This window comes from Arachis duranensis, chromosome 9, assembly GCF_000817695.3.
Source record: "Arachis duranensis cultivar V14167 chromosome 9, aradu.V14167.gnm2.J7QH, whole genome shotgun sequence".
In the NCBI taxonomy this organism is placed as follows: Eukaryota; Viridiplantae; Streptophyta; class Magnoliopsida; order Fabales; family Fabaceae; genus Arachis; species Arachis duranensis.
The window spans coordinates 4,927,481-4,937,274 of NC_029780.3; the positions used below are offsets into that span (position 1 = coordinate 4,927,481).

The 9,794-nt window shown below is 33.7% G+C and overlaps 1 long non-coding RNA gene across 1 annotated transcript; it reads right to left on the reverse strand.

The window, feature by feature from the left end:
- LOC107464197 (uncharacterized) lies at nucleotides 1-1,434 on the reverse strand. Its single transcript, XR_001587040.3, has 3 exons — nucleotides 1,082-1,434; nucleotides 709-820; nucleotides 1-613 (listed from the first exon to the last, which is right to left on the reverse strand). It is a non-coding gene; the product is annotated as an uncharacterized LOC107464197 (long non-coding RNA).
- Between the last annotated feature and the right edge of the window lie 8,360 nt (nucleotides 1,435-9,794).

A 9,794-nucleotide genomic window follows, 5' to 3' on the forward strand; every position in this document is an offset into this window, starting at 1 on the left:
TAAATATATGAAGTAATAAAATAAAAATTAATATCTACATATCCAAGTAGTCGTCGTCGTGAGTCCCATAACCTTGAGTTAGCAGTGCAGGAGGCGATGACGATATCCTTGTGCCACTAGCGCTACTGCTGTCACCTGCAGCAGGACCGCTGCCACCAGCAGGGTCGATGCCAGCGGCGCACATCTGGGTCAGGTACACCTCCATATGAGCTCCTGCATCCGCTCCAGTGACTCTCTAAACTCCAACCTGAACTCATCCATAGACGTCACGCGGGTGAGATCTCCTGATGTCTCTCCCGATAATTGTTAAGCTCCTGAGCCTGCTAGTGAAAGCTGCACTAGAGCTCCTGCACTTGGAAGCTTAAATCCACGCCTTCCTCGGGTTGGATGGCTCGACTGGTGGCGAAGCTTGACAACGGCCTCAACGTTGAGGTGCGGAGGCTACTGGCGAAGAACGACCCCATCCCAGAACGCGGTTCTTGTACGAGGCTGAGGCAGTCTCGCGCCAAACTGCATCGGGGTCAACGATTGAGATCACAGATCCATCGGTGACGTCCTCCCCACTTTGCTGAGACTGCTGAGTCGCGGCATCTAGTCTTTGTGTGTAGGACTTCTGTGCAATTAACACAAGTTATTATGATTAGTAAGACAGATATATAGTTAATCTCTAATAATTTTGTAGCAGAAGATAATCAAATGTATGTTTACTCGCATAATGGTTCTAAGACCGGTGATCAATAAATCTCGCTTTGTTCTCCTTCAGCGTGTGGGTGTACTTGAATGTCTCCGCTAATGTGACCTCATGTTCCAACGACTTTGACTTGAGAAAATTTCAGCAATAGCAAAAATCATAATTATGAAAACTAGAAAACAATAATCAACAATTCAAATCAACCTAATTAAATCCAATAAACAGGAATCAAGTTTCAGGAACTTTCAGTAATAATAAGTATCATAATCATAAAAACTAGAAAGCAATAACCATCAATTAACACTTAAATCAACTTAACTAGAAACAACTCAGGTAGTTTCAGCGATAACCATAAACAGAAAATACATGAACATTGAACATGCTACTTACCCCGTGCCGCCATCAGGCCAAATGCGCAACCGTATGGTGGGAGGTGGTTGAGGGGCTTCAGCTACTGTCATGTCTGAGACTAGACACACGAGGGCCGCGGCATCTGTCGCGAGTCGGCGTCACCGTGGATGCGGGCTGCTGAGCGGTCGGAGGCGGCGCCATCGTCGTGGACGGAGGCACGTAATTTGGGTTAGGGACCATGGGGAACGGCTGGTCCATTAAACCCCAACATGCGGCGTCACCGACGTGGTCAGAATAGAGGGAGAGGATCCAGAAGTCTCAGAGGTACCGGAAGAAATCCTCCCCCACCCTGACCACGACATGCAGCCTGATCCGCAGCAGCTCTGCCTATCGACATGTCTGTAAATAACAGTCATCAATACAACAATCAACACAATTAGACAATTCCAAACATTTCAACAATTCAAGACCTAGTGTATTAAATCTAACCTAATTTAATCAACCTAAATCCACTAAGATTAGAAAACTAACCCTATACTTGCTTTGAAACTAGTTCAAAATTGAAAGAGAAATTCTAATCAAACCTAAACTAAATTTAACTAAAATTAAACAATTAGCAAACAATCTCAACAATAATTTCTCAGCAAAATAGTCATCGACACAGTAATTAACACAATTAGACAATTCCAAACACTTCAACAATTCAAGACCTAATGTGTTGAATCTAAACCTAATTTAATCAACCTAAATCCACTAAGATTAGAAAACTAACCTTGAACGAACTTTAAAACTGATTCACAATTAAAATTGAAATTATAACCAAACCTAAACTAAATTAAACTAAAATTAAACAATTAGCAAATAATGTCAGTAATAATTTCTCAGCAAAACAGTCATCAACACAGGAAATAACAAAATTAGTGAATTTCAAACACTTCAACAATTTAAAACCTAATATATTGAATCTAACCTAAATTAATCAAACTAAATTACAAACCCTAAACAAATTCAAATTACAAACTCAAGAATCACAATAGCATACTTAATTACCTATGAACTAAGAGAAATCCTAAAAAAATTTTAATTTTACTCTAAATCAACCTAATAGCAAAAAGTAGTTTAACTAAACTAAATTACTAATGCAAAATTAAAATCTAATTAAACCATAATGAATTTAAAACAGAGAAAATTAAATTGAAAATTGACAAAATGACAAAATCAACCTCAGAGCAAGAAGAGTGGAGCAACGGTGGAGGTGGAGGTTGCAACGGTGGAAGTGGCTCGCCGGAGTGCACCTCGATGGAGAGAACGGCGGACGTCGCAGTGGTGGAGGCTTGACTTGTGGTGGGGCGGCGGCGGCAACGGGAGGGGGTAGAGAACCGGCGGCGGCAAAAGTGGAGGCAATGATGAGAGAGAGAGGGTGGTGATGAAGAGAGAGAAGCTAAGGAAAAATTCGAAATGGGGGAGACGAAAGTTCGCACTATCATTTAAGGCACGGTTACCGTCGGATTTATCGTCGAAAAAAATCGACGATAACGTTTTCTATACATCCAAAATACAACGTTTCACTAAATAAGATTACTGACAGATTTATCGGCGCCGCCATAATTTTTTTTCATCAAATATTATTGTTGACGTTACTATTGGAACATCAATTTCAACAATAATATTTGACAATTATGAATTTATAGTCAAATTTAATGACAAATTTGTCACTAATATCTGATACTAAATTTAACAATATATTCGATGATACTTAACGTTTTTTTTTAACTAATTTAAGGTCATGCTATATGCATGCTATCGCATAAATCTTTTAATTTGGGAAGAAAAATATTATATTTAGCTTAGAGCAGTAATCTTACTATTATCAATCCATAAACACTCCTACTTAGAATTAGAAACCTTCTTGTTGCCGCTGAGTTACATCTATTTATGTAATGAAGTGCGTATTATATAACCAAGTACTATAATATTTTAAGTTTATTATATACGATCATGATTAGTATGGATGCCAATGTTCATTTTTTTAAATTAGGCAAAAAATATTTTCAGAAGAAGAAATAATTTCATCCAAAACTTGTATGCCGTTTACAAAAGACATAATATGTAGTTCACAAAAGAAAATGGTTTAACATAAATTTAGTATTATATGAAAACATAAATTAAAAGCATGAAATAAAGACCAACTTAAGTTCAAGATAATTTTAAATGTAATTGATAATTAAGAGATTAAAATGAGCATTAAAATATTTATGGATCGAGGTGATATAAGTTGACTCATTTGGTCAATCTTCTAGTTGTATATTATTATTGCTCACATTTCAGTTATCGATTTATAACTTTCATGATTTGTTAATGCTATACTTGAAATCATAAATCATAATCCCAAATTATAAACACAATTATAAATCGTAAATCGTAATATCTATATTCTAAAACTTAAATCATATATATATTTTAAATCATAAATTATAAACTATAAATTCAAACTTGATTTTATTTTATTTCACTTTCAAATATTTTTTTTAATTTACTTAAATTTTGGATGCTTCTATTGTTTTTAGTTTTTATTTTTTACTTATATTTATTTATTTTTAGTTGTTGGTTATTTTTAAATTAATTGACTGAAATAATATTATTCTGCAGATTTGTTTCTTTTCATATATATCCAATGTTTTCAAAAATTCGATTCAAAATGATTTACTAAACAAATTATCTACTCTAATTTAATAAATTTATATGAGCAATACTATAAAATTAGTACAATTTTTTTATCAATTAACTAATAATATTTAAAAGTATTAATTAAAAGTATAGTGTTAGACTCTTAAACTAAAAATATTAGATTGTTAGTTAAAAGTACTGATGAATATAAATTAAAATTACTAGCTCTTAAATTTTTCGCATTTTATATTTATAAAAAGGTTAAATTATCCTTTTATAGTTTTTTTAAATTTATAATTAAATTTTTACACTTAAAATTTTCTTTTAATTAAATCTCTATACTAATTTTTAATTTATTATTAGATCTTTATTAACAATAAATATTACAAAAATATGTTCATCCATCTTAAAGTACTAACTATTAATAAATATGTCTCAGTATATTTTTTAATTCAACTGTTTTTAAAATAATAAAAATATTATTATAAATTTAAAATAAGGATAGAGACTCAACTAAACAAATTTTAAATATAAAAATATAGTTACGAATACTAACACAATAATTAAATCTTATAAATTTAAAAGTTAATAATTTTTATTGATATAATATTATATAATTAAATACTTATGTTAAATTCTTTTACATTATTTGTACACAAAAATTAAATTCTAATAAAAATATAGATTAATATACATAAAATTAATCAATAAACTATAACTAAAATTACATCATCTCTATATTCAAAATTGTGAGCTCAAGTCTCATTTTTAACTTTAAAAAAAAATATACACAAAATAACTAGTTATTATTTGCTTGAAAAAACCAAAACGACTAGTTCCCGAGCATGAAAAGCGTGCAACTTTCTTCATTCATTCATTAATGATTTAATTTCTTCTAGTGATAAGAGATTAAAACTAAAATTTCATTTTAATTCTTTCAAGACATTCAATTTGGTTATGTTAGAAATGAGGTTAATGATTAAATTACATTCTCTATTTTACAAAATTTGTAAGAATAAATATTTCAGATATAGTTCTTTTTTAGACGCTGAGCTGGAAAATTATTTATCTTAATCTTGGCAAAACTTTTTGAAAGGAAGAAATTTTTTGGAGAAATACCTTAAATACCAAGTTGCGAGAACTGGACCGGTCAATAAATCAGTAAGGTCACTGGTTTAATGGTTTATTGGTTCGACCGAGGTTCAACCAGTTTAATTAAATATTAATTAAAATTATTAAAAAACTTAAAATAATCTTAAGTATATAAATTCAATAATTTTTAACTTAATAAAATTTAAAATTTCACATAATAAAGTATCAATTACTTAATATTAGAAGTTCACAAACAACTTCAAACATCAAAGTTTATAACTAAACAAAAAAACGTACATAATGACCAACAAAAATCATGAAGGCACCAAACATATTCATCATGAAGTAGCAAATATATTCAGAAGCAGCAAAACATATTCAAAATTATGAATAAATAACCTCAGAAAATCAAAAACAAAAATCATGAAGGCAGCAAATATATTCAAAATCATGAGTAAATAACCTCAGAAAATCAAAAACAAAAATCATGAAGTAGCAAAATAAATCGAAATCAGTAAATCAAACAGGCAGCAAATAATTTGAAATCACAAAATCAAGAAGGCAGCAAAATAAATTGAAATCAGTAAATCAAGCAGGCAGCAAATAAATCAAAATCAGTAAAGAATCAAGCATAGAACTCATAATCAGAACTCAGAAGGTAGTAAGTTCAAGCATAGAACTCATAATCATAACTCAGAAGGCAGCAAGTTCAAGCACAGAGCTCATAATCAAAACTCAGAAGGCAGCAAGTTCAAGCACGAAATTCATAATCACAAGGCAGCAAGTTCAGAGGGAGGCGAGATCAGAAAATCAAAATCAAGAAGCATAGAACTCATAAATCATAATCAGAATTAAGAAGGAAGCAAGTTCAAGCATAGAGCAGGGGAGCTCATAAATCATAATCAGAACCCAGAAGCCCAGAAGGCAGCAAATAAATCAAGAAGACAAGAACAGAGTCTTACCGGCGGCGAGTGAGGACGCGGTGTCGGCAACGTTCGGCGACGGTGAATGAGGAGGCGGGCTCGGCGAGCTCGGCGACGTTTGGCGACGAGGAGGTGGGCTCAGCGAGAAGCAGAATGCGGTGGTGGTCGCGGCTGCTGTGAATGGCTGTGGGTGGCTCAGTGGTTTCTGGAATTTGGAGCTTGGTGGCAATGGTGGGTGAATGGCTGAATGCACTTGGAAAGGGGAAAGGGAAAACTGATTAGGGTTAGTGGGTTACTGTACTGGGTTACGCCTTACGCCTTTCTCTTTTTTTTAAAGCCAAAATGACGTCGTTTGGCATCTCAGGTTGCAAACCATAAAACCGCCAAAAAATCGGACGGTTCTTCCGGTTCGTCGGTTAACCGCCGGTTCGACCAGTTTTTTCACCAGTTCTTTGCCAGTTAGTTTTCGACGTTACCCGGACCGACTAGGTGACTGGTTCTCGATTATTCCAATTGAACCGATCGGTCCGGTTTGGTTTTCAGAACGATGTTAAATACAAAATTTCTATACATAAATCCATCAGAATAAAAAAAGACTCATGGTTCGAAAATTGACCACCATTTTGCATTATAGTAAATTAATGTGGGGATAAGCCTCTTAGTTGGGTAGACAACTAATTACAGCAGAGGTGAAATGAAACCACCAATTCTTTATGGAAACCTTTCCACCAACCGCAGCTCAATAGATTCAGCAAATTTCTGTCATACGAGAGAAAGATTCGATTATATAGTGCAACAACAATTCAGGAGAATACTAGGTGAAATCGGGTATAACATAGCATACAAATTCTTTCACTCTCTAGTGAACTCACTCCATCCTTAATATACAGACTTAGAAATGTAAAAAAAATTATGGAAGATGAAAGTGTCACCAAAAGTTAGACTATTTGCTTGGAGGCTAGCCCATGAAAATATTGCAGTTAAAGCAAAATTAAATAAGAGATTATCACAAGTTAACAGCCTTTGCCCTCCGTTGTCAATTGACGCCGGAGACATCGATACATGCCACTGTTTTCTATCCGAAAATTCTTCAAATTTATGATAGTTCACCAGTAGTAATCTCTATCCCCCGTGACCCTAACCTAAAACTTTGGGATTGGTGGAGTCATTTTTTGGAAGCTGAAAAATCCAAATATGGTTTTAGAGTAAGAAGTGACAAATCTGGTTGGCACTAGGGATGGCAAAACTTTTTGAGATGTGGGGATCACTGTAGGGACTGTCCTGAATAGAGATTCGACTGTGAAAAATTATTTCTGTAGGGTTGGGGATGGGGGATGAAATTCCCCCGAGACAGGCGCGGGGACTCGAGCGGGGATCCCCGCCCCGTCCCCGCTAATCTCCGAAATTCTAAATTTACTTAATTGTTCTTAATAGTTTATTTCTCATATATATTTTTTAGTCATTTCACATGCCATATATATATTTATAGAGCGAGAGAGACTCAAAATTTCTAATCCACATTTGCATAACCTTTCTTTAGTTTATAGATCTCCAACGTCATCCATACTCCATCCAACCTCCAAGCAGCCACCCCCTCGTCACTCTCCTGTCTCACCGCATTGTCACTCCTCACCGTTCCATCACCCTCACCGTTCCATCACCCTCACTGTGTCGTTCTCTATATTTGTGGCATTTCTTTCCACAATTCTGTCGTCGTGTCCATTCTCCTCTCTGATGTCGTGTCCCCCGCCTCACCATGACGTCTCCCACTGCGTTATTTTGAAAGTAACCATCTTGATGTTTGGACTGTTTGTATAAAATCTTGTTGTTTTTATATAGGATGGATACTTTCAACTCTATTCCTATAGAAATTAATAATTAGTCAAAACTATTAGAGATATGGGGAATGGGGTCCTGCAGAGAATAGAACTCTGTGAAAAATGGGAATGGAGAGCAATATTCTCTCACGACGGAGAATGGAAATGGAGATGGAGAATAAATCTGGGGCGGGGATGAGGAGTAGGGAGGCATCCCCCCTCCCCTGCCCCGTTGACATCCCTAGTTGGTATGGGATGCTTTAGTCTTTGAGAAACAACATCGAAAACCTGAAAAAATTCTATCCCAAACAATGTAGCTGGAGGGGGAATACTGGCATCACTAACATCTTGGTCCTCTTTCTTAGCGAACAATAACCTCTCTCTTGATATATATTTTTTCTTTCTTTTACCTATTAGATAATGTTTTCTTTTAGCATTTTATTTGAGAATGTCCCTTTCTTTTTATGTAATGTAGTCCACATGTAAACTTTTTTTTAGACAATAAAATAAAAATTTTTGTAAATAAAAACTGAAATTTTAATAATATTTTTCAAAATATTCTTATTTAATTTTTAAATTTTTAAATTTATCTCTTAATTTTTATATTTATTTTAAATTAAACATAATTTAATCCAATATATTTTATACAAAACACAAACTTAATTTAGTATTTATCTTTTAATCTCTACTTTTCAATTTCTGTGTCTCTTTCAAACACAGCCTAATACTATTTCATTTCTTTTAGAGCTTATTTGAAAACTATTTAACGTGAGAAAAGAATTTATTTCTATTTGAAATTCAATTTTATGATTTGAAATGTTTGTAATATATTAATATAATAAAATTTAATTTTGAAGAATGTGAGAGTAGATTTGGAAATCAGATCCCTTTTAGAACCAAACTGGTGATCAAATCGGTCAGACTACTAGTTCACTGATTCAAACAATAAATCACTGGTTGAATCGATAAAATCGATTACACTTAAATAAAAAATAAAAATAGTCAAAAACTTAAAACTTCAAAATACATATCTTCACCAATATTTTAAGAACAACCAAATCTCAAATTTTAAAAATAACTAATACAAAGATAGATATAAAATTAGTTAGTACTACTATTTTAGTATCTCATTTGACACAATAAGGATAATAATCCATGAACTATTCCAAGGAGTGATTTCAAAGTTGGGGTATTGTTCTTCATCTGAAAAATGTGGAGTTACATCCTAATTGGTTTCATTTTGATTTGCATTTTTCACAGAATTATTAGCTCCATCATCATCTCCATCATCTTCCAAATCCAATTGATCTAGCATTATGAATAATGTTTCACAAATCAAGATCAAGAATAATATAAAACATTTTATAATGCATACCACAACTAAGAAGCTTCTCACAATATATACATAAGAATGGTTTTTTCAGATTCCACAACTTGTTTATAATGGTCCCATGCAAGATCTATTTGTGCTCTATTGTTGTTTTTTTTATTCCAATTGATGCATCAGGACTCAGGAGTTTATCCTTATTCTTGCGGGGATGGTGTTTCTGATAATGTATTCGCTGAAGCCATTTTAAAATAATATGAAATAGCAACGGTATAAAACAACAGCTATTAAAAATTCACATAACCTATTCTCTATTCCCTATTCAGCAACCCTAAATTCATAGCAACATCAATAAAAAAACTATAAACCCTAATAATCAAAACAAAAATATCAATCCGCGATTAACCTAAACATATTCATAATAAAAAGTTCAACAAATTCATAATCAAGAATCAATAAATTCAACTAGTTATAATTAACAATATAACATAAGCAGATTAATAATAAAAAATTTAACATCATTAATACGTTATTCACTCACTGAATCAAATTAAAATCCAACTAAATAACTACAAAAAAGAGATATAGAAAACGCAGAGAAGTGAGGACTGAGGAGACCACCAATTTGTCCAAGAGAGGACGCAACAACGACGATGACGCGAAGCAAGGAACCGCGACGAAGCAGGTTACTTGCGAGCCAAAGACGTAATGACGCAGGAGAACCACAAAGACGACGTCGTCGGAAACGCACCGTGTCTGGTGAGACGAAACAAAGGACACGGTTGGCGGTGAGGTGAAGTGAGGTTGAGAGAGACTATAGTGTGATGAGGTGAGGAAGAGAACCTCCGAAAAGGGTTGGAGCGGGTACTAGGGACTGTGGTGCCGTTTAGGACATTAGGATTAGGGACTTCGAGTGTTTTTCTAAA